This window comes from Stegostoma tigrinum, chromosome 27 (genome assembly GCF_030684315.1).
Source record: "Stegostoma tigrinum isolate sSteTig4 chromosome 27, sSteTig4.hap1, whole genome shotgun sequence".
Classification (NCBI taxonomy): Eukaryota; Metazoa; Chordata; class Chondrichthyes; order Orectolobiformes; family Stegostomatidae; genus Stegostoma; species Stegostoma tigrinum.
Genome location: NC_081380.1, coordinates 31,759,366 through 31,785,346, shown reverse-complemented (window position 1 = coordinate 31,785,346; position 25,981 = coordinate 31,759,366). Strand labels below are relative to the sequence as shown.

General features: G+C 40.3%; 1 protein-coding gene across 2 annotated transcripts in view; it reads left to right on the top strand.

Annotated features, from left to right (window-relative positions):
- The first annotated feature begins 9,415 nt into the window (after positions 1-9,415).
- The window catches only part of taok1a (TAO kinase 1a), a 150,854-nt gene continuing 134,288 nt past the window's right edge, over positions 9,416-25,981 (top strand). Inside the window, exon 1 of one of the 2 annotated variants that reach the window (XM_048557431.2) lies at positions 9,416-9,561. The gene's annotated coding sequence lies outside the window, so the exon portion shown is untranslated. The other variant, XM_048557432.2, reaches the window with a different exon arrangement.

The window sequence follows — 25,981 nt, the reverse complement described above, 5'->3', positions numbered from 1 at the left end:
TATAGAGGGGATGTTAGAGGCGGGTTCTTTACACAGAGAGCTGTGAGAGCATGGAATGCGTTGCCAGCAGCAGTTGTGGAAGCAAGGTCATTGGGGTCATTTAAGAGACTGCTGGACATGCATATGGTCACAGAAATTTGAGGGTGCATACATGAGGATCAATGGTCGGCACAACATTGTGGGCTGAAGGGCCTGTTCTGTGCTGTACTGTTCTATGTTCTATGTTCTATGTTCTAAATGGAAAAAACAACATTTATGTGGTATGAGAGACGAGCTGATTAGTTTTCAAAAGACCCTGGGGTAGAGGCATTGCTTTTTCTTTTATTTCAGTATTCTTGCAAATTGTCCTGATGAGTGCAAGATGCAAAGCTTTGCCAAAATGCCTATCCTTTTTAGCAACAGTAAAGTTATGTTGCACCAAATGACTAAACATATAATTGTGTTTTCAAGTTCAGAGATGTTATTTAGTAATAATTGTGTACTTTTTAAATGACCTGCAGTCTCCTGCTTTCTGCATTCCTCCTTTCTTATTTAAATATAATATAGAATATAAAGAAACCTTTCGAGGGATAATAGGAACTGCCGATGCTGGGATCTGAGGTAACAAGGTATAGAGCTGGATGAACACAGCAGGTCAGGCCTCGCATGCTGCCTGGCCTGCTGTGTTTATCAAGAAACCTTTCTATCTGTTTTATATTTTGACTAACTTTCATTCCCTAATTTTTTATCTCCTTATTAATCATTTAGTAATTATTTATTTTTTTAAACATTCCGTCCAATCTTCTGATCCATCACCTATCTTTGCAGAATTATATGTCTTTTATTTGAGTTTGATATAATGTTTGACTTTTTTAGCTAACCACAGACATATGTCCCCTGAAAATATAGTATTCTTTGAACCACACTCCTCTCCATCAAACTATATGGAAAATTCAAACAGATTCACTATGTGATCAGTAAGTAATTCTGTTGAATTGGTCAAAACAAGTTCTGGTAAATCCACTCCAACCTCTCCCCCGCAGAACAGGCAGCCCTCCGCTCCCTCCGCTCCAACCCCAACCTCACCATCAAACGCGCAGACAAGGGTGGCGCAGTGGTAGTATGGCGCACTGACCTCTACATCGCCGAGGCCAGACGCCAACTCTCCGACACCACATCCTACCGCCCCCTCGATCATGACCCCATACCCGAGCACCAAACCATCATCTCCAACACCATTCACGACCTCATCACCTCAGGGGACCTCCCACCCACAGCTTCCAACCTCATTGTTCCCCAACCCTGCACGGCCCGTTTCTATCTCCTTCCCAAAATCCACAAACCTGCCTGCCCTGGTCGACGCATCGTCTCAGCCTGCTCCTGCCCCACTGAACTCATCTCCACCTATCTGGACTCCATTTTCTCCCCTTTGGTCCAGGAACTCGCCACCTACGTCCGTGACACCACCCACGCCCTCCACCTCCTCCAGGACTTCCAATTCCCTGGCCCCCAACACCTCATATTCACCATGGATGTCCAGTCCCTATACACCTGCATTCCGCATGCAGATGGCCTCAAGGCCCTCCGCTTCTTCCTGTCCTGCAGGCCCGACCAGTCCCCCTCCACCGACACTCTCATCCGCCTAGCTGAACTCGTCCTCACCCTCAACAACTTGTCTTTTGACTCCTCCCACTTCCTACAGACTAAGGGGGTGGCCATGGGCACCCGCATGGGCCTCAGCTATGCCTGCCTCTGTAGGTTACGTGGAACAGTCCCTCTTCCGCACCTACACAGGCCCCAAACCCCACCTCTTCCTCCGGTACATTGATGACTGTATCGGCACCGCCTCTTGCTCCCCAGAGGAGCTCGAACAGTTCATCCACTTCACCAACACCTTCCACCCCAACCTTCAGTTCACCTGGGCCATCTCCAGCACATCCCTCACCTTCCTGGACCTCTCAGTCTCCATCTCAGGCTTGTAACTGATGTCCATTTCAAGCCCACCGACTCCCACAGCTACCTAGAATACACCTCCTCCCACCCACCCTCCTGCAAAAATTCCATTCCCTATTCTCAATTCCTCCGCCTCCGCCGCATCTGCTCCCACGATAAGACATTCCACTCCCGCACATCCCAGATGTCCAAGTTCTTCAAGGACCGCAACTTTCCCCCCACAGTGATCGAGAACGCCCTTGACCGCGTCTCCCGTATTTCCCGCAACACATCCCTCACACCCCGCCGCCGCCACAACCGCCCTAAGAGGATCCCCCTCGTTCTCACACACCACCCTACCAACCTCCGGATACAACGCATCATCCTCCGACACTTTCGCCATTTACAATCTGACCCCACCACCCAAGACATTTTTCCATCCCCACCCCTGTCTGCTTTCCGGAGAGACCACTCTCTCCGTGACTCCCTTGTTTGCTCCACACTGCCCTCTAACCCCACCACACCCGGCACCTTCCAATGCAACCGCAGGAAATGCTACACTTGCCCCCACACCTCCTCCCTCACCCCTATCCCAGGCCCCAAGATGACATTCCACATTAAGCAGAGGTTCACCTGCACATCTGCCAATGTGGTATACTGCATCCACTGTACCCGGTGTGGCATCCTCTACATTGGGGAAACCAAGTGGAGGCTTGGAGACCGCTTTGCAGAACACCTCCGCTCAGTTCGCAACAAACAACTGCACTTCCCAGTCGCAAACCATTTCCACTCCCCCTCCCATTCTCTAGATGACATGTCCATATGGGCCTCCTGCAGTGACACAATGATGCCACCCGAAGGTTGCAGGAACAGCAACTCATATTCCGCCTGGGAATCCTGCAGCCTAATGGTATCAATGTGGACTTCACCAGTTTCAAAATCTCCCCTTCCCCTACTACATCCCTAAACCAGCCCAGTTCGTCCCCTCCCCCCACTGCACCACACAACCAGCCCAGCTCTTCCCCCCGACCCACTGCATCCCAAAACCAGTCCAACCTGTCTCTGCCTCCCTAACCGGTTCTTCCTCTCACCCATCCCATCCTCCCACCCCAAGCCGCACCCCCATCTACCTACTAACCTCATCCCACCTCCTTGACCTGTCCGACTTCCCTGGACTGACCTATCTCCTCCCTATCTCCCCACCTATACTCTCTCCACCTATCTTCTTTTCTCTCCATCTTCGGTCCGCCTCCCCCTCTCTCCCTATTTATTCCAGTTCCCTCTCCCCATCCCCCTCTCTGATGAAGGGTCTAGGCCCGAAACGTCAGCTTTTGTGCTCCTGAGATGCTGCTTGGCCTGCTGTGTTCATCCAGCCTCACATTTTATTATCTTGGAATTCTCCAGCATCTGCCCTTCCCATTATCTCTGGTAAATCCTGGTTTGTGCCATGCTGATCTAAGAAATTGTCCTAAAAACATTCAATGAATTCCTTATCAAGACTACATTTTCTGATTCATCTTTTCCAATTTATATGTAGGTTAATATCCCCATGATAATCATTTTAACATTTAGATGATTTTCCATGATTTGTTCCTTGATACCATGCCCTACCACATAGTTATTGTTAGGGAACCTGTACACCATTCCGATAAGTGACCTCTTATCTTTTTCCATCTGTCCCCAGGCTGCTTCTATATCCTGTTTTCCTGAGTTTAGGTCATCCCGGTCTATTGCGCTAATATCATCCTTAATTATCAGAACCACTCCTTCCCTCTTTACTACTTCCCTGTCCTTCCTAAATGTCGCCTACCTTTCAATATTCAGGTCTTATTGCAGCCGAAACTCAGTCTTGGCCAAAATACTTATTTACTTCAATTTGTACTATGAGTTCATCAGTTTTGTTTCAAATGCTAAGTCAATTCAAATTGCTGATTCAAACACAGCAATTTAAGTTTGGCCCTTTTACTATTTTTATATTCTCTAGTCTTATCTGCTTATTTCCTCTGTATTTTTTGTCTCTTTCTGCCATTGTCTGTTTATCATCTTGCACATTGATTACTTCCTCTGTCATCTTTTTCCTACTCTTGGATTCACACAACCTTCCAAATAGGGCCCTTTCCACCATTAGTTCGTTTAAAACCTGCTGTACCCTCCTAGTTATGCAACTCATAACAATGCCAGTCTCTGCACGGTTCAGCTGCTGACTGTCCCAACAGTACAGATCCCACTTTCCCCAATATTAGTGCCAGTGCCCCATGAACTGGAACCTACTTATCTCACATCCAATCTTTCAGCCATGCATTCATCTCTACTGATCTTGTTTACCCTATGCCAATTTGCACATGGCTCATAATAATCCAGAGATTATAACCTTTGAAGTTCTGCGTCATAATTTGGTGTCTAGCTCCCCATACTGTTTATGCATAACCTCTTTCCTAGTTCCACCTATGCTGTGGGTGCCCACATGGACCATATAACATGATCCTCCCCCTCCCACTGCAAGTTCTTCTCCAGCCCAGAGCAGATATACTGGCCCCTGGCACCAGGCAGACAACACAGCCATCTGATTTCGCAATCTTTGCTGTAGAGTATGGAGTCATTCCCCCAACTATGTTGCCCCCTACTATGACAATGCTCCTTTTGGTTCCCTGCTGGATGAATGGCTTTCTGTATCTCAATCATTTTCTTTGTCCATTCTATAGTCCATTATCTCATCCAAACAAAGAAAACTTCAAATTTGTTGGGCAATTGCGATGCTGACACTTTGCACTACTGTTCTCTGGGTCACCTTACCTGCTTCACTTGCTGTGACACCCTCATGAACCGGACCACTGGACATATCAGAGCACCCTTTCCTATGAGGTACAACTACCACCCGGTACAAATCACAATATCTGTAGTTCAGCCTCCAGCTCATAAATCTGTGAGTCAAAGCTGCTCAGGCTTCAAACACTTACTGCATAGTTTGCACCAGATCACAATGGTATCCATGAGCTCTCACATGCTACAGTTTTGATACACCACCTGCATTGCTGTTCTTAATGGGTTTTTGATTAATTATTTAGCTACATTATTCAATTTTAATGTTGTTTTATATGTGTTTTATTCATTTTACTGCCAGTGCATATGGTATGTCCAAAATTGAGAATAGAATATGCTTTAACCACTTCACAGATATTCACAAAACAGCTAATTCCTTCCCTCTAGTGGAGCAAGAACTGATCCCTAGCAATCTGCTTTCTGCTAATGTTACTTTGGTCACCCTTTTAATACTTTGTCGGGGTGGGGGGGGTTAACCGATGACTCCCTGGAAGTGTCTCCTGCAGACCCGGCTGTCTCCAGTCCCGACCTGAACTCTTTCTTATCCACTGCCCATTTTGAGTTGTCTCCCGTAGGTCCAGTTGTCTCCATTTTCAGATTGTAAGTCAGTAGTAACTTAAATGGGACTTGACTGTTTTGAAAGGAGCTGAGTTGCATGAAGTCATCTTTTGTTGACTGTAAGTGGTTTGACCCTGCAGAGACAAGTATCCATTGTTTAATCCCAACTGCAAATGCACCTTACCACATGGCTCTTTCTTAGTTTTTCCTATTGATTTATAAAAATTAAAGTTCAATTTGATGGAAGTCTTCACAACCTCTGATGATCTTCATTCAATTATGTTCGAGTTTCACGCTAGTATGGGTGTTAAGGTAAGAATAGTTATCCTTCTGACAGGGTTACATGTGGTTCTAAGGATATCTCACTTGTCAAGCTTAATTTTGTAGCTGCAGCTAACATGGCAGTCAATCACATAGCTAATGATGAAAAGTGAACATGAATTTATGAATGCTGAGAGATAGTAAGAACTGCCGATGCTGGGATCCGAGATAACACAGTGTGCAGCTGAAGGAGCACAGCAGGCCAGGCAGCGGCAGAGAAGTTGCAAAGTTGATGTTTTGTGTCAGGATCCTTCTTCAGAAATAGGGATCAGGAGGGGAGTTCAGAAATAAATAGAGAGGAGGAGTGGGGCTGGGGAAGGTAGGTGGGATGGTGATAGGTGAGTGCATGTAGAGTGTGGTGGAGATTGGTCAGTGAGGTGGGGGGGAGCGGATAGGTGGGAGAGAAGATGGACAGGTTGTTTCAGGTCAAGGAGGTGGGGATGAGAGAGAGGGTTGGTCATGGGACGAGGCCGAGGATGGGGAGATTTTGAAACTGGTAAATTCCATATTTAGACCATTGGGCTGTAGGCTCCTGAGGTGGAATATGAGGTGCTGTTCCTCCAGTTTGTGGGCGATGTCATTGTGACATTTGATGATGCCCAGGATGGACATGTCACCCAGGGAGTGGGAGGGGGAGTTAAAATAGTTTGCAACCGAAAAGTGTTGTTGTTTGTCGCATACAGAGTGCAGCTGCTCAACAAAGTGGTCTCCAAGTCTCCGTTTGGTCTCAATGATGTAGAGGAGGCCACATCGGAGCAGCGGAAGCAGTAGACCACGTTGCCAGATGTGCAGGTGAACCCCTGTCTAATGTGGAAGGTTTGTTTTGTGCCTTGAATGGAGGTGAGGGGGTAGGTATAAGGGCAGCTGTAGTACATCCTGTAATTGCAGGGCAAGGTACTGGGGGTCTTAGAGCTAGTGGGGAGTGTGGAGTGGATGAGGGGAGAGGGGTCCCTACAAAAGGCAGATGGGGTGGGGAGGGAAATATATCTTTGGTTGTGGGTTGGATTGTAGGCGGCAGAAGTGGCAGAGAATGATACATTGAATGCAGAATTTTGTGGGGTGATGTGTGAGGACAAGGGGGATTCTGTCTTTATTTTTGTTGGGGGGAAGTGATATGAGGGCAGAGATGCTGGAAATGCAAGAGATGCGGTTGAGGGCATTTTTGATGACTGGTGGGGTGAAAGTTGCAGTCCTTGAAATAGGAGGGCATTTGGATGTGCAGGAGTGGAATGCACCATCCCGGGAGCAGACACGGCGGAGGCGAAGGAATTGGGAGTATGGGATCATATTCTCACAGGAAAGTGGGTGAGAGGTTGTGTAGTGTAGGTAGTTGCGGCTTGAAATAGATGTCGGTTTTGAGGCAGTCACCAGAAATGGAGACAGAGAGCTCCAGTAAGGAGAGTGAGGTATCAGAGATGGTCCAGGTGAATTTGAGGTTGGGGTGAAAGGTGTTAACTGTTCAACCTCCTCATGGGAGCATGAAGTAGCACCGATAGAGTCATCAATGTAGCGGAGGAATAAGTGGGGATAGTGCCAGTGTAGCAGCAGAAGAGGGACTGTTCCTGTTCCTGCTGGGTGCCTACTGGAATTACCTTGACCCTGTGTAGGAAAGTGTGCATGGAGTGAAGCCAAGGTCCATGTTTTCCTGTCACCATGCTGTTCATGCTCAATACCAATGCCTACTGAGATCGAATGCAGATCTGGTAGACACTAAGTGTGCTGGACCTGGCTCTCCATTGCAGCTGCCACCCACTTGATGGAGACAGTCAGATGCTTGCATGCTGGACCCCATTACAGATGGCATTGGTGGACTCATCCAATCTTCTATCGAGTTAACTGAGTGCCTCTAGCAAACCAGTTTGCTGCTTCTGTATCTTGTTGTGCACTTTAATGAAGTTATTAGTGACTGACACCATGGGATCATCTCCACACTGGTGCTGAGCAGGGATGTGATTTCCAGCAGTTCTCTGAATGCCAATGACCTGGTGATATTTCTTCGTCAGACAGCTGGGGAGAGTTGGCAATGATGTTCTTGGAAATCTCTGGTTTGTCATCACTTTGTCATATCATCTTAACCCAATTTCCTGCAATATTTTCTGATAATGAAGATCACTGAATCTTGAATTCTACTTTGATGACCAGTACTAGATGCGCTACTTCTAAGGATAACGACATTGTCCTTGAAGCATCAATCTTTTATTTGCTCCTCTAGTTTTAAATGTTGTGTTCAGTTTTTGGTGGTTTTCCCTTGCTTGCCATGCACGTGTTTTTTCCAGCAGGGGTCACTGGTAGTGATCAGAATAACAACAAAATAATTGTTTCCCCCCAATCTAGTCCAGAAACATGACATCAAAAGTGGTATGTTTGCAGACACCACAGTTGAGATGAGTAAAGAATGGGAATTGAAATGAGATCTTTTCTCACTTAATCTCTTCCACTGTTTTGCTTAGGCAATAAATTCCGAATTGAATCAACGTTATGGATGAACAAGTGAGATTCCTGGACAGACTGCAACACATACTACAACATTTAAGAAAAATATGCTCTATTTCTTCAAAGAAATGGATATGATTTATATCCCAATGAAGAAAATGCAAACTGTTTGAATATTCATCTGCCTGAATAATAATGACAAGTGTAAGATATCAAGTTAAAATAGAGAGATAGTTGGCTTACAAATTGTGCCAAGTGGAGCACTGAATTACACACACTCTAAAGTCCTAAATTTTGAGTCCCAATTTGTATCGAGTGGTCTGCTCTCAGCTGGACGATGTGTGCATCTTGCAATTGGCCTCAGCAGTACTAGGCTAGGAAGGGGGAAAAGTTGAGCTGAGATTTCCACTCTCAAGCATCTATCTGCTGATCATAGCCTGGTCTGCTGGGTGTTGGCAGATAATGAGGAGGAGAAATGGGGTGGGTGGGGGGGGAGCTGGACTTGCCTGTTTTAACATACCATAACAGCCTGCTGCTGACAGTCCAACTGGCAGGCCTTCAGGCAAGAATGCTCACTTGCGCGTAGTGTGCGGAAACTGTTTTAGTCCAGTGCTCTTCAAAGCAAAAAAAAGGCTGGGAATTACAGAAAGAGAGAGTGTACGTGCGTGGGTTCAAACAGTGTCATCTGACCCTTCCCTGTTCGTACTGAGACGTCAGCCTGAGTTGGGGGGGGGGGGGAGGAGGAGGGAGAGGAAAAGTGCAAGTTACAAAGAGTCTGTTCAGGAGCTCGCGTGTTGGGAGGGGTCAGGAGAGAATGGGGAAAAGGGGAAATGAAGGGGGAGGGGAGATTGGGGGTTGAGAATTGGGGAAGGAGACAAGGGGCCGAATGAGGGAGGGGGAACATGGGAGGCAGGGTAATCGGGGGTGGAAGAGGACGAGAGAAGGAAGCGGGGAGGAGGTGAATGCGAAAGGATGAGAATGTGGAAGAGGTTCAAGGAAAAGCGGGTGCCAGGGTGGGCGGAGCGAAGTTCGCGGAGGCGGAGCTGCCGGTGTAGGGGCGGGACTCGATGGGGGCGGAGCTAGAGTTGGAACCTCGCGAGAGCAGTGCGCGGGGCGTGTGCACGGGACTTGTGGGGCTGCGGTTGGAGCGACAGCAGAGGAGGTGCTGGATAGAAATAACTACCCCCTTCAACACCCCATTGAAAACAAACAAAACCACAAACTGAAATAACCCTTTCTTTAAAATATATATATACACGACATCAGAAAAACCACGGTATTTTTTTCTCCCCGTTTTGTTTTTGAAGGTGGTGGTTGGGGGGGGAGGGGAAAGCAAAGGCGGAGAGGAGAGGAGAGGAGAGGGAAGGGGAGGGGATCCACCGAGAGACCCAGGGCTGGAGCTGTCGAGTTCGTCTGCTCTCCCTGCACCCGGGGGAGGGCGGAGCGACCGCCAACCGGGGCGGATGCTGGAAGCGGCGGCGGCGGCCGGAGACGGGGAGGCCGAGAGCAATCTGTGAGGTAAATGTGCGCATAATCCGTCCCTTCACTTCCGCCATCTTGAGAGAGAGGGAAAAATTGGGAGGAGTTTTTGCTCCACTTCTGACATTAATTTTCTCCTCGATTTGTGGCTGGATTGGTTTGAAGGGCAGTCGCTTCATATCGGTGAGTCCGAGGGTTTACTCTCTTATTTTTCCTATCTTTCTCTACTCCTTACCCTCTTTCTCTTTCCCCTTCCCTCCCAGTAAAATTGTATCATTCACACCGCGCCAACACCCCTGTACCATACCACCTTCTTCACCCATAAATTCTCCTCAATGACTATATTTTCATTATGAACAAATGCAGGATTCCGATGCCCCAAATTCCTTCCCCTCTCTCTCTCTGACTGCAGTGCTGGTACGAGCCTGCGTACATCCGTCATGTCTGTTTGTCAGAGAGGGGGAGAAAAAACATTAGGATAAAGAAAGCCTTTATTAGAAAGGCAGGGTCTGTGTTTTTCACCACTTTTTTTTCTTAATGCACGATTTTCACTCGGCTGCCGGTCGTTATTGGTTGAGCATTTTTTTCGAGTGTTTACAAACCTGCAAAAGAGTCGTGACAGTATTCTCGAAGGTTGGTGTTTACGATCTTTTCAGAGAATTTGATGGGCCCCCTCCCTCAATTTTTTTTTCTCCCTTTGGATCATGTATGTGACATTGTCCTTCATTTAGGAAAAAAAGCAAGCCTTCCTTCACCCGTTCAAGTTGTGTCATTATTAATAAAGACTGCTGCATTGGCAATAATTTAAAAGTCCAATATAGGGTGGGCGAAGATTGCAATCAAGCTAAAAAGGGTACCTTCATTTTAATATGTTTTTAATATTTGAATTTGGGGTGTACAAGTCTTCATTTTAATGAGTTGGTCATCGTTTTGAGTAAAATAAAACAAAAGCATTTACTGTCATAAACAGACTTTTAACTTGTATAATGCTGGACATTTTGGTAAAACATATCTTTCGCCCTAGATGTTTACAGCTTATTCTTAGACTATGTAAACTGTCTTAACATAGGCTGAGCAAAATATTTTTGAGCATCCTTTGCTAAAATACTGCAAACTGTAATATTTCTGGAGTAAATTGTATTATTCTAATGTCATTTACATCTCAAAGAATGACGACCTGCAGTGCATTTGTCTTCAGGCAGGTTGTAATACAGTGCTAATGTCATTGAACTAGTAAGCCAGAGTGCAGAGTGGTTCACTATCAATGTGCTGATGAAATTTAGCTTCAACAAATTAATAAATATGGAAATGCAAATTAGTGTCAGTAATGGCGAAACTGCTGGTTGTCATTAAAAAACACTAGTTTACTAATGTAATTTTGAGCAAGAGGTCAGAATTCCTTAGCTGGTCTGGCCTAAATGTGTCTCCAGAATCCTGAACTGCCCTCTGAAACTGCTGGTATAGATACCAAATAGACTTCAAGAAAGTGTTTCATGATCACCACCTCAAGTGCAATTATGCTCAGCAGGTAGATGTATAGGTTGTGATTTCATTACAGATTTTCAACATGATACTCAAGAATTTTTTAATCAATATGTATAAAACTTTTGATATTTCAAGGAAGTTATGAGATAATGAATGTTTAGTTGCAATCAACTGATTCTGATTGATGTTTCTCACCCTCTAAACCGGTAAGGTGTTGTGGAGCCTCTGACAAATAGTGGTGATGACACGGTGGTTTGCATATAATCCTGCAAGTAAACTCCAAATTCAGTTATTCATTGCTGAATGAAGGAAGCAAGATAAAAACTACCACGTGTATACATAGTGAGTAATGATTTCTGGGAGTTGTCACAAACCAGTATTTTGAAGGAGAGCTTCATATCACAGAAAATCTTGAATGTTTTAAACCTATCATCTCTGTTAGGCAACTGCCATGACATTTCTTTATATGTTTTTGTTCATTGAGGGTTTTTTGCTCAATTTTGTCTTTTCTGTTGGACTTGACTGCAGCTGCAAGTTTGTATTGTATATTGTCAATCATTAAGCTTAGTGTGCAACTGATTATTTTTAAGTTCATGGAAAACTTACTGTTGATTAGTGTGTACGTTACGCCCTCACTTTTAAAGCCTGGAAGTTGGAGTTTGGGAGAATTTCTTTCAGGCATTTCTTTTAAAAAAAAGTGAGCGTTTCAAGGTATCTGTAGCTCAACAACACCTGAGCATTAAATTTGAGTGAAGTTTAATGATTAAAATGCTGCATTTAAATAGTAAAGAGGAATTATGCTGGTAATTAACATAGATGAATTCTAAATTAAACTATTGTTATACATTAAAGGAATTTTTTATAATTGCTAAATTGATATTTCTTTATTCAGGTTCAATATAACTAGTATATTGTTAAATTCTGTAATTCCAGGTGGCATCATTTTGTGGTTGCTAAAATTATGCTGTTTGTCTTCCTTCCTATTTATTGCAAGGATTATAGATGATTATTTAATATCATTAATCATCCTTCCTGTACTCGCATTCATACCATTGTTTGTAATGCCTTATCAGTTTTGATATAAAAGCTGGAAATTACTAAATTTTTCAAAAGAAAATTCAAATTTGTGTTTGAAAAGTGAAAACTATATTTTCAAATGCAGTTGCATTTGCAAAGAAATGCCTGACAGATTTTTAAAAAATCAACGTTTGGTTCTCATCAAAACCTTTCGCTTTAATGCAGCTTACCATATGAGATGAGTGGAATTTTTTTATTTCTGTTGTATCAAATGATATGACAACTTTGTTTGATTATTGTTTGTTCGTGGGGTGGAATGAAAGATTAAATTGCATCATAACTGAAAAATCTAGTGATGTGCAGAGTGCAAATTAGCTTAGATTTATTAGACAAAGGACTGTTACACTTCCACCAGTCCACTGTAAGTGTAACCTGGGCTGTCAGACTAGTGAAAGAAAACACTGATGACTGAATTATATCTTTTTTGAGAGGCTCGTTTGCAATTTTAGCTATACCCATATAGGCAGTTTGCATATGTCAAGGTACAATTTTTAAAGTTTCTATTAACAGCCAGTTGAATTGCTGTTTCAAGATTCTGGAGTCTTAAGCTTTGTAACCAAGATGTTGCACAGATCTCAAATTTCCTTTGCTAATTGCAGAAGTAGCATTTGAATTAAGGCACGTGTTGTTAAAAAAAATTTCGCAAGAGAAAGCACATGATGTTTATCAAAAATAACTTTTTGACCTTGATAAGTTTCTCATTTTCATTTTGAATATTTGTATTATTTCAGTGAAAAGTTGATATTTTCTATGAAGAAAAGATGTATTTTCATGGAGAATATTCTGTGCTGACTCAAATTTACTGATCCAGATGGGAAAAGGTTTTTTAAAAATCTTTTGTGGTATTCCAGATTTCTGCCTTAAGTAGTCTGATTTTTTTAAAAGAAAAATTATACTTTAAACTTTTTTCCCCTGTCTTAGTTTGCCTAATTCTTCTTTGGTTAGGAAATATAATCTGGAAGCAATTAATTTGTTGAGCACTAGCTGACAAAAGCACATCAATTGTGTCAAATGTACATGCTTGAAGGTGAAAGTTAACTCATCCTAAATTGAGAATTAAACTGATCTTAGCAGGAGTAACAGGTTGAGGCACTGCATTTGTTTCAACTCTTGTTATCTTGGGAGGGACAAATCAAAGTCAGCCAAGACTTTTGTACTTGCTGCTAGAAGATGCGCTTTTATGGGTTTTTGATTAGATATTATCAGGGTTGTTAATACTCTTCACAGTTGGTTAGCTTGCCAATATCCTTACACATGAAGAATGACTTGCGCTGCCATTGCTTTTGAATTGTACTCCAGCAAAGGTCTGTGTTTTCATGGTGAGAAAAGAGGGAACAGAAACACCTGTTCTGTGGACAGGGTTTCTCTTTGGGGGAGGTAGTCAAATTTGTGGTGAATTTTTGTGGCAATTTTTACTTGAAACAATGTCTGTACTTGCGGCTGAATGGATTTTAATGCAACTCTTCATTGTCAAGGCTTAAATTTGAGATTGTTGCTTTCAAACATTTTCATATCATGTTTTATTTCTGATTCCGATCACAATGTTTCAATTTTGGCTGTTTTGTTAGATATTTGATATTGTTTCTAGACTCTTAACAACCCTACTTTTGTACTCTGTTTCTGTTTTGTGGTATGCTACAATTTAGATGTGTTTGGTTAAAACACCATGCACAAAAATAGTCAAAATGTTTGCATTATGGTACTTGGATCTTTGTATTACAATAGGCGTGCACAATGAATAGATTTCAATGCTATTGTTTAGCACGATGCATATTCAAGTTAAAAATGACATATGACACCTCGCAATTTAACATTGTGATATTTGATCTAATGAAGTGTGAAGCTGAACAAAACTTTATATAAAAGGCATTTAACTCTCTCTGGGCCTTTACTTGCCTAAATTGATAAGGTTTTCTTGAAAATTGGACGAGAGTATGAGTTATTGAGGCTTCAAAGCCAATTTAATATTGGGTTTGACGTGCGGTGGTGATTGCCAAACTGGAAAAAGGCAAAGTTAGTATTTAGCTGATGAATAGTATAAATATAAAAAGAAAATATTAAAATGACAGCTAGTATTAAGCTTCTTTGTCTACAGTTTTATGTATGTCTTGAATCTCTCTGTACAGATTTTAGATGCAACTCAAAGGTTCAGCTTTCAGATTAGTTTGTTTTTGCTATGAAGTTATTCTGTTTTATTGTAGACTCATTAATTTCACTTCCTTTCAGCTACCATCACAGTTTTCGACAATAACACAATGATGGAAAAAGTTAAAACAAAACTAAATCCAAGACTCAAATCTTCCTGTAGTGAATCGCGTTATAGGATTTAGATCGAAAACACTATGAATAGTATTAGAATCTGCAAAGGACGTGTATTATAGGAGCTAACAGTAAAGTTGAGCATCCTTTTTAAAAGAATATGATAGATTGTTGAAGAAGAGATATGTAGAGATAAGGACATTGAGATAAGATAACGGACCTGATCAGTAGAGGTACAGCTACTGATTGGGTGAGTCATGAACTAGTACAGATTGGAGTGAATAGTCTGTTTTATGTTATAATTTCTGCATATGTTGGGGCATTCTAGCTCTCTGCCTTGTAACCCTCCTGATACCAAATACACTATTACTTTAGTCAGGACTGCAGGACAACTTTTGGGCTCTTCACTCTTTGGGCATATAAATTTTGCCTTAACTGTGTGCTTCAGTTTACTCTTGGTGTAAACTTAGTAGCCATGGTACTGAACGTGTACTGCTGCTGAAACTCTCTATTGATTCTGTGAGCTCTAAACTGCTGCAGTGGTCTTATACACCTGCCTACTTCAGCTGAACTTTCTGGGGCATTCTTCCTAAATCTTTGTACCTCTACTTGTCATGTCAGCTTGGCTCTGTGATAGCCAGTTTACCTGAGTCACGCATTTTCTGGAATCAGTCTCCCTTCATGACACGAGAACATAATATGTGCCAATGTTCAATTGAATTGTTAGGAATGAAATTGTGTTTAATTGGAGATGTTTTACTAATGCTCCGTTCCACATTTAGGTAGATGTATACTCTCCTGTGGGACTTCATGGACATGGAATTGCTGAATTCACAAAGGGAAACCAACTCCTAGGATGGAGCTTTAAAGCTTCCACCGAAGTTTAACACAACAAAGTGCAGCTACAGAAATAAGAAAGAGAAACTAATTTCATTTTGTAACTGGACAGTTTTCTGTCAGTCCCAACAAAAAGTTTATTACTTTGTTTTTTCAGAAACTGAAGCTCTGATTATGCTAGTGCAAAAGTCCCATTGATATATTTTAGCAAAAATGAACAGAAATATTGCCCAGTGTTCTGATTTGCCATCAATCACCAGCAAAAACAAATTAATTTGTTCATTTATTTCATGGCTAATTGAGAGACCTGTGATGTTGCTGCACTTATGATTAGTAACTTCACTTCCAAATAAAAGTATTAGTTGGTTGTGCAGTACTTTGGAATATTCCTTTGATATGAAGCAAACTTAAGAAATGCAAATTCTATACGTTTGTTAAAATTATTATTTAAACCTATCTTTTCAAACAAATTTTTGCTCACCCCTAGTGATTTCTCCAAAGTGCCACAGGGCTTTATGCATTTATACATTTGCTTTCATGTAAAATATAAACTTCTTGAATTCTTATGAATTTACAAACAATATACAGCTTGACCATGTTGCTGAGATTTTCTATTCAACTGTTATGGAATGCCCTACTTCCTTAACTGTCATACGTAATTGACTTAAGCTACTTAAATGATCTTCGTCAATCTCTATTGAAATGAAGGACAGTCGCACTATTATGGAAGTACACAAAATACTATGAAATGCATAAAAGTGACAAATCTTCCGAAAAACATGGCAATGCAAATTGAGCTGTATACTTTTCATGGTGTATGAATTTAGTTTTTGGTTTGGATGAGCATTTGAAAATAAAACCTCAAGTGCTGCAGGTTAGAGTGAGGGAATAGGACAGACTGGTTTGCTGTACAGTCACCATGGCCTCTGGCCTGTTTAGACTCTTTTTGTGACATAAATGACTTATTTTTTAGAAATTTCTTGACCAAAGTACTTAATCTTGAAAGAGTTCTTTATATATTTTCATAGTCTAGCGAATATTTGTATATAGCAAACCATTGTCCACAAGCGACAAAAGTAATCGGTTCTAGTTGATGTGAAGATGTTCTGTAAAACTGACCATCAATAAGTTCATACTGATGTTTCAGTATAACAGATGACATAACATGTCATCCTAATTGTTTTTAGAGGTGGGGTGATGACTGTTGGTGTGTTTGCACACTGTTACAAATAATATATGCAAATTATTTTGTCAAGGTCATGCATGTTTCAGTGTCACAGAAAATAAATTCTAACTTTTTAAATCTGTGGAATGTATCAACACACCCCTTTTGTGATGAAATCAAGCTGTGCTGTTGTAACAGAGTATGATGCGGTGGACTTGATGTTACTTAGTAGTTAACAATTCACCAATGTAGAGTACTACTTTTATTTTCAGTTCAGAAGTTTGTAGGATTGATTTAGATGGCCTTGCTTATGCTTCATTAAAAAGTTTCTAAAAAGTTGTCATCAGTTCAGAATACAGTCCTCCTCATACTTCTAATTACCAACTGCATTACACGCCAAATATGATTTTGTAATCTCTCCTTTCAGACCAAAAAAAATCAGCTTTTTTGGTTGGTTAGTATTCTAGAACTGGTGCTGGTGTCCTCCAAAAAAAGTACTAAATGCCATGTTTTCAAATGTAGGCTTAGCTTTGACACTGAGTTTACTTATTCACTGAATGAAACAATACTGGCAATATAATTATGGTTTATCTTTCTTCAAACCTATTATTTGTGTGCTAGCATCTCAGTTGAGATGGCCTTGATCATTCAGTGTCCATATGTCAAGTTAGATTGAAGTTTTGTTTTCCTTTAGCCATCATGTCTTTTTCCCCAAAGAAGCTTCAGCTTTATATCAGTACGAGTTTATAAATGGCATTCATGCATATTTAGCTACATTGCTGTAGGAGTTGTGCTTCGTGAAATAATTGTGTTGCTGTTAACTTGGTAAAATAATAGAAAGTAGAACTTTTAACAAATTATATATATTTATTTCAATTTTCAAAATTTCTAACATCACAGTCTGTAATACTTGCTGATTAGGCTGGAAGGATCACCATCAAAGCCAGTCACAGCTGCAAAGAAGAACAATTCTATTCAAACTGTGGCTTACCGAATTTTTAAATTGTTACAATCCCATTGGGAGTATTTTCTTATGCAGTTTTGAAAGCCGTTGGTGCAAGTAACTAAATGACCACTGCCTGCCTGTTGACATTCTCATCTGCACATAAAGGCAGGAGCTAATACAGGATATAGGGGTTAACTAACAACAACAAAATTGGATCTTACGAACAAATAGATGATTCGTAGTCTGCCAATAGTTTAATCTTATATTGGGCACTGCTGCATTTGACCGAGTATAATAGCCAAAAGCAGTTCTTTTTGCAGGAGAAAGTTGTTACTTTTCCCCAAAGCGCAGCAGTTTGATTCTTGTGAAACAAAATAAGTGAAGAACTTTAACAGATTGTTTCATCAAATGATGAAACAAACATTTGCAAAGGTTTTATTAATTGCTTTATATTCATCAAAATATGTTTGTTAATTTGGAATATCTTGATGTCTGCCCTAGTGGCCAATTAAGTACAGTTGCTCACATATATTTTCTAGCCAATGTGTTCAGAGATGTTGTTAATACACACTACTGGAGCAGAGGGGACTTGAACCTGGGTCTCCTAGCCCAGTGTTGGGGATGCTGTCGTTGTACCATAAGAACCACCAGTTTATGCCAACAACACTGGAAGCAGGGCTAGTTAGCTAGCCAAAGAAACAGAACCCAAAGGTCAACCTAATGTACCAGTGTGAGAGAAAATAATCCTTGAAAATGTTGTACTTCAACTTTGAGAACCCACAATCTAATAAGCGTGAGATGAACTGTTGACTGTCATTGTAGACAGTGATGGATATAATGATGGGTATGAAACCATATATAGCTGAAGTATGATTCACATTCTGGGCTAATTTAGCTTGAATTTGCAGAGACACAATTTAATGTTCTGTATTTCATCTCTGGGCCTACAAGGAAGAAAATTGCTCAGGCTTGTTGTTCACTGGTAAGGCCTAATTCATAAGTGTGCTTGCATGATTTTTGAATAAGTTGGTTCTTGACACTTCCTACATTCAAGTTGCACGCTGACTGTAAACTGACCCAGAACCGAAACGTCAGCTTTCCTGCTCCTTTGCTGCTTGGCCTGCTGTGTTCAACCAGCTCTACACCTTGTCATCTTAGATTCTCTAGCATCTACAGTTCCTACTATCTCTGAAGGTGACACAAATGTGTGTTACAAACATATTAGGGACCTTTAATTTTTTTATAGAGAGATCTGAGCACCCAGTGATTAATTTTCAGAAGTACACCATATCTGTTTGGTTTGTAAAAACAAAAACAAAAGTTAAACAAAGTAAGCCCAGCAAAATAAACACAATAGCTTATAAAGACCAATTCTGGAAACTCAGTTCTACTTTATACTTCCTTTCAAGAGTCTGATTTGTCTTATGAAATCTTAAAGGTCTCTTCACTTCTTCTGGCACCAATCCGAAAAATGTGCCACAGACTTCCCGAATTTATTTTAATTCTCAGCAGTATTCAACTGGGAATACTATTCCTGTGGTGTAGATTACACCTGGATTTTTGCATTAACTTTTGGCTAAGCCCTCCTCCAGTTTTCTTGAACTAGTTTGCCTGCATGGCTTCAGCACAGCTCTTACAAAGTTAACTATTGAAATTGACTGCAATCTTCCACAAGACTGAGGATGACTCTAGATTTTTCCCGTGAGCTGCAAACTAGAGCAAATCTTCTAGGTACTGTTCCCCCCCCACTCCAATCCAAACAGAAATGCTTCTTTCTGTCTGCAGAAACACATGTATAAATTGAGTGGAAGCACCTTCTAACCAAGTTTCACACTGAATTCCTGCCAGTAAGGCATGCATTAGGTTGACCCAAGCTGAAATGCAATAGCTATTTTACCTTCAGCCCAACTCTTTGATTCTGCAACTCTCACAAACAGTTAATATTTCTAAAGAAGTTTTATGGCTCTTTCTGCTGGCTACAATCTTATTAAGAGATTATTTGTTAAAATTGGTCTTGACTATCAGTTCTGGTGTTGGAGGACAAATTTAGGTCAGTTTTTGTTTAAATCTTGATTATTTAGAGCTATGTTTACATGGCAGGTTTTTGTTTTGTTTTCTCAATCTACTGCTTTATCTACAGTTAGAATTTTTATCCTTTAAGCAAAATTTTAAAATCTGAGTTGTGTGATTTTTGCAGCCCATGTGATGTAATGAAAGTTTTTGTGTGCAGTTGTAGAAATGTATCCTGGCAAACTCCAGGATCTTCAGCTGAGAATGGAACTGGAGAAATCTGGAGTTAGGGTGGGTGGAGGTTGTTCGGCAGAATGGTAGGAGGCAGGCCATTATCTGGCTAATCTGTAACATATGAATAATTGCTTAATTTTTCCTCCTCATCAAACAGTTATTTGTTGCACAGAGTAGGGGCATCCTTAAGGAAGAACTATTTTAGTGACATGACATTCTATTGACCATAGTACCTTAAAAAAAATAGTCAGGTTATCTATTTTTCATGCTGTTATAGATTTTTGTAAAAATCAATGGGTCTGTCACCAGAATTTCAATGGGATATGATAGTGATGATCAAGGTGGTGTTTCGTCTGTGTTCATCTATGAATAGTAATGAGTCTTTGACACCTGGGAGAAGTAATTTATGTGATCAAATTTTATAGGATTCCTACAGTGTGGAAACAGGCCATTTGGCCCAATGCTTCCACACCAACCCTCATTTCTTCTTTCTCACTAATCCAACAAGCCAATGTTGCTCTTTCTGGTATGATGGCCTGGCACTGTTCAGAGCTATGTAAGAACAGTTTCACTGTTTCCAAACTCCAAATTATTAAACTTTGATATTGATTGCTACTGCTCATTCTTCTATGGCTGTTGAATCTTACTGTGACATGGTTTCATGGTACTAGCAACCTCTGTTATCTGTCCCAATTGATGATTATTCATGCTTAAACTCATACCACAAATTTTCACAGTTTCTCATCTAAAGAACCTTCCCTGGATCTAAGGAACTTCAGAAAACAAAAACCAATATATCAACTCATAACCACTTCATTCAGAACTGAGGGTGAAGTCCATAATTACTTGTTCAGCCAGCCAGTCCAACAATTTTGCTCAGTATCACTTATTCCCTTCCATTTCCCCAATAGTACAGTTAAGTACAACTTTCTTGAAGATGGAAAATGCTAGCAAAAGCACCTCGTTCCACTAACTCCCTTACTCATCCAACTCTCAGTTCTATTTTCAAAGTCACATCGAGATAACTCTTTGTTTTTTGAAACTAGAATTAGCTCAACCCAAGGTAGAGAAAACACTTAATCTGGTTTCTTTTGCTAACTTTAGAATCATTAGAATCCATACAGTGCCAGTTGGCCCATTGAGTCTGCACTGACCCTCTGAAGAGCATCCCACCCAGGCTCCCACCCTATCTCTTTAACCTCGTGCTGCTTTCACCTTGAGAGTCCATAACTGCTTAAGTCTGGATGAAATTTAAACAGTAAATTACAATAACATATTAACCATGAAATTTAAACAGTTAGAATTCTTTTACTCAGCTAATTTGTACCTGAACTAATTTTCCACATTCTTTAACAGAGGTTTTAAAATTATTTTGCCTGAAAGTGATTCTTTCCACAAAGTTGGTCATGCTCTAGATCAATATGAGGAGTGGTGGATCTCTGCCATTTGCAGCCATTTGAAGAGGCTCTTCAAATTTAAGAGCCTGTAGAAAACCCCTGTTCTGGGAAGTCAGTAAGTAGATGAGATCTGTTCATTTTAACAGTCCTGCAGAGAAAAATGCTTGTATATTAGGTGGTGTATAATACAATTAACATACAAATTAGGAGCAGGAGCAGGCCACTTAGTTTTTCTTTCTATCTATAATCAATTATACTTTATTTCAGAATGTATAACCTGCAAATTCAGCTGAGGTTGATCTTGTACTGGACCTCAAGTGAATATGAGCTTACCATGAGCATGATTATATATTTGAGCTAATGTTTAAGATTTCTGTCACTTTTGTTTATGTGGTGGACTTAGACATTATGTCATTAAATAAGTTAGCTGTTTGCAGTCGGAAATCCAAAGGAAGATGCTCTTGACGTGATTATTGTAATCAAGCAACAGTATCTTTTGAGGTATTTGTATCCGAGACTTGTAATGTTTGCATTATGTTAAAGTCTTGATTAATGAGTGTCAGACAGGTTCCCACTGAGCCACTTCTAATTTGATTTGATTTCTTTGCACTTTGAGCTTGCAGTTTTAAATGATGCGACACTGCATAGTTAGCTGTTTATCATGGCATTAATTTGACTAGACTGAAGTTCATGTTCCTATTGTTATTGTATTGAATTGCATGGTTTTGTTTAAAGATTTGTGACTCCTTTGAAAGGATTTAGGGTTTTTATTTGATTATAAACTGTACAAGAATTCATGGGTGTCATGGAAAAATTAAATGATCATGTAGGTTTATTTATATACCTCTGTTGTTAAATGCTCATCCTTTGTTCCCAATCAGTCTTTCCAATCATTGAAGATGAAATGAAATTTGGAAACAGCAAGAGTGTTAAATTAACTTCAAATTATAGTTACATTGGCTGAGAAATGTTGATTTATCTATAAACTTGCATGTCCAAGTGTAGTAAATGTTTGTCTGTTTATAATATTAAAATGCAATAACCAGCGCACTATATTGAACTTTCATTAAATGGAAGGTTCTGAATGATTATTATTGCTCAAGAGTAAAAGAAATGTTTATGGTGAGCTTGTCACTACGTCCTGTAGAGATTTTCCTGCATTCTTGGGGATCAACATGAACAAGAATATTATAGTTTTTTAGGGTGTGGATGCACAGCTGCATTTCATTTGTATCTGCTGTCTTACTGTGGAGCTACATTTCTATCCCTTTCCCGTGGGTAGAGAATGGAGGGCTAAAAATGCAATAATGCTTCGGCTTGTGAAGCAAAATATAACAGATTTTGCTTGTGCAGCCTTTTGAACCTGGGCTTTGGGAAGTGAGTTTTAAATGCTTCTTTACCAAATCAGGGATTCTTAAGTGTTTTAATTAAAATTGCTCAGATTGTATTCACTGTAGGATTAATGCAGATTTTTAAAAAAATCCCACGTATTGAATCACTAACTAGCGCCTTGGTCTTGATACAACTGCAGAGAGATGTTATTTGAATGAAGACTTCATCAGCTATTGTTGCTCATAATGTACTAAACACTTAGATTAAACGAGAAGACTTTGTTTCAACAGTCATGAGTTTTTCTCATGGTATTTGCCATTTCCTTCATTGCTGACAAATATGCTCATAACAAAAATTATGTAGCTGTAAAAATTATTACTGTAAACAGTCTTTTATTTTTCTATATTTTGGACTGTTGACTGAAATGGGAAAGGAATGGTTTCAGGAAGCATTGATTGCTGAAGGATTACTGCAGTTTTTGCATGAGTAACCTGACACTCAGTGTAAGCATTATTTACACAGTTGCTTGGTCAAGCAGTAGTTGAAGTGCAGTTTGCAGATGAAGTGGAGATGAGAAGTATGTACAAATGGAGATTCAGCCAGCATAAGTAGGAACTAGTCTGGACTGGTAACCAGTTATCAATGACCAGGCTTTCTGGCTGCCACCAACAATGTGCATAGTTCTCAGGTAGCTGAGCAACTTGGACCTGTAAATGAGAGAGGGCACAACCTTCAGATCTTCACCAGCTTAATAGTTCACATTGTTCTCTATAATAAAAGCTACTTTAAGTCTGAAGAAAGCCAGTCGAACTTTCCTTTTGTAAATATGTACCAGCCACTCCTTTTCTCCTGCAAACCAATGAAAGCATCTAGAAAAGGAAGACCACAGAGCAGTGTTTTGATTTACACACAAATTATCTCAGCAAATTCTATGAACAGGAACCACTGAACTGCTTTCCCGATTTTCCTTTGGCTACAACACCCATGTTTTTCTTCCTGTGTCTGTCTTTTATGAGGGAGTTAGAGTTTTAAGTAGAGGAGTTTAGAGTTAGGCAAAGGTTTGTTTGTTTACCAGTAGCTAAAGTATTTATTTGTAATGCATTGTAATTCTTAAAGCACAGAAACCTAGACCATGTTTTCTGTCAACTTGGGTGTAAAAGGCAGGTAAATTGGGGAATTCTGCAAAGTTTTAAAAATCTTCTAACTTTTGAGAATAGTCTGGGAATACTTGGGCTTTATTTTCAACACACTATCCCAGTGAGGTGTAACGTGGCATTTTATAGGTTACTCTTCATGACTGTTCAGCAAAATGGTGTAGTGCAACCCTGAACCACTGGTGAATTATTTTGGGCTTGAATGCAACGTGCTCCATTTGAGGTGGAAGATCTATCCTCTATCTTGGAGTGTCCACAGCAGCATTAAGTCACCTTAACTCAACTCCTACTTGGAATGGGTCCATGGTATTAGCATCGTGGGGAACTATGCTGGTGTAGGAACAGGGAAATATAAAATGTCAGTGGGGCATCTGAAAATTATTCAGAAGTACACTCTTGGCAGGGTAGCAATATAAAATGCTAAATTAAAAGTTCAGGTGAAACTAGAGGATTTTTTTGACAATGAGGAGCTTTTTTCATCTGAAACAAATACAATGTACTGAGATGCTGGAGTGCTGCAGAGATTCTGGCCTGGCAGCATCAGTGGAGAGAGAAATTAATTTAATGTTTAGAATCCAAATTAATACTTGAGAACTAAACCGAGGAGAAGGAAGTAGACAGAAGTCAAGATTGAGAGGTTAAAGTGCGAGACAGTTTAGTGATCAAAGGTCTCAAAACAGCAGGCCAAGGAGGTGTTAACGGTTGTAGTCTAGAGACAGTGCATAATCTTCCCAAATTCATAAATGTGAATGGCATGGCAGACTCATTATTTTAACCTGTTCCTTTTCCACCAAGCTTACTTTGTACTTTTTTTCTCTGTCCTGTCTAGCCTTATTCCACCTACATTTGTCATTCGTTCAATGCCCTGCATCATTTCAGCAATTTAATGTTTCCTTTGCCCAATTGATGACTCTTCACTGTAGACATCTATGACCTCGAATTTCATCCTACTATGTTTGTCTGAAGATGGCTTCTGTCCAAAGGAAAAAACACCAGGCAGACCCCGTCCACTGCCTTCCTGTTCTGTCTGACTGACATCATTTTCTAATTGAACAATTCATCCTTTAACTTATCTCACTTCCTCTAAATTGGACCGAAAGGTCTGTTCCTATGCTGTTCAATTCTTGACTCTTAATAAAAGATGTGGCTGTGGGTTGCCTGTCTGTGTGTGATGTATGTGGAAAATTGTTCCAGTCCTTTTCATCCACCATCTTGTTTACCTGCTACGCTGATGGTTATCTTGGTGTCATTTCTTGCTCTCTTCCAGAACTGGGAACATTAATTTTAGTTTGAATCTTCAAATTTGTCACTTTCATTTGGGTCATCTCTGCCTCTTCTCTTCCTTAACTTGTCTTTCTCTCTATTTACAGGGCTAAGCTGTGTACTGTCATGCATTGGAAATACACCAACTCGCACAGCTCTCTTGACTACACTTCCTTACATCCTCCTTTCTGTAAGGACTCCATTTCATTCTCCCAGTTTAGCTATCTTCAGTGCGTCTGTTTCAGCAAGATAAAATAGGAGCAGGAGTACATTTGGTTTCTCTTTCCTCTTTTAAATGTTTCATCCTTGCTGGAAATGGTAGTGTTTTATTGTGCAAAGGATGTTATTTGAGAACCTTAATGTTGAGTGGTAGCAATTTTTTCAACTTGGGAGGAAGGAGCAGCGCAGCACAAGGTCCACGCACACACTCCCAGTAGAAGTCAACGGGTATGTTCTGTAAAGTCTTTTCCCATGTCGAAAAGTAGATATATGAACCCTGCCAAACCACAAGTGTGATTTATTGCTTATGACTGCACAGTAATAAGAGAAACAGTAATAAGAGAAACCATAAATAAACATTCTCATTATAGCACACACCTTATTATAACATATTTATGTAGTAATTCCAGGTCCTAGTCATTTAGATTCTGTGATGTTGAAGGTTCAAGAGAAAATTCATTTAATTTGAAATTTTGGTGAAAATATTAAATGTGAAACATGAGAAACCATTTAATTTAAAGATTACAAGGTAACTTGCCTCATTTGAGTCAAGGTTAGTAAATCTCTTCATCTCGCTCAATATATACAGATAAAGTTTTCTAATTATATGTCTGTAAATTAATAAATGAATGGAGAAGAGAATGCTGCATATTGGAAAATTGGGCGAGTGAGATGCAGTGCATAGTAAATATGCACGTAAATTGCATAGCTTGATGTCAGTTTTTACCTGAAGCTAAACACCATACTATTTTTTTGTTGACTTGTAATATAGAAGCTTTACTTCGACCAGCGATTTTGCTCATGTTTTTGTGAATACTTGAAGAAAATGTTTAAGTGTTCAGAATATTTAACTGTTTCATGCTCATTCTCTGTTCTATGTTTACTTTTGCCTCTCCTGGTTTTCAACACTTTTCTGGCTGCTCTTATTGCACTGAACCCCACCAAATGTACACTCTTGATCTAGAGTTTTGGTCATGAATTTTTTTTTGGGGTGTGCAGGGACTGGTCTTCACTTGAATGGTGAGGCCTGAGTTCTCTCCGGTGATAGGCTTTGAGCCTCATTTGCATGGGTTTTGGTAAG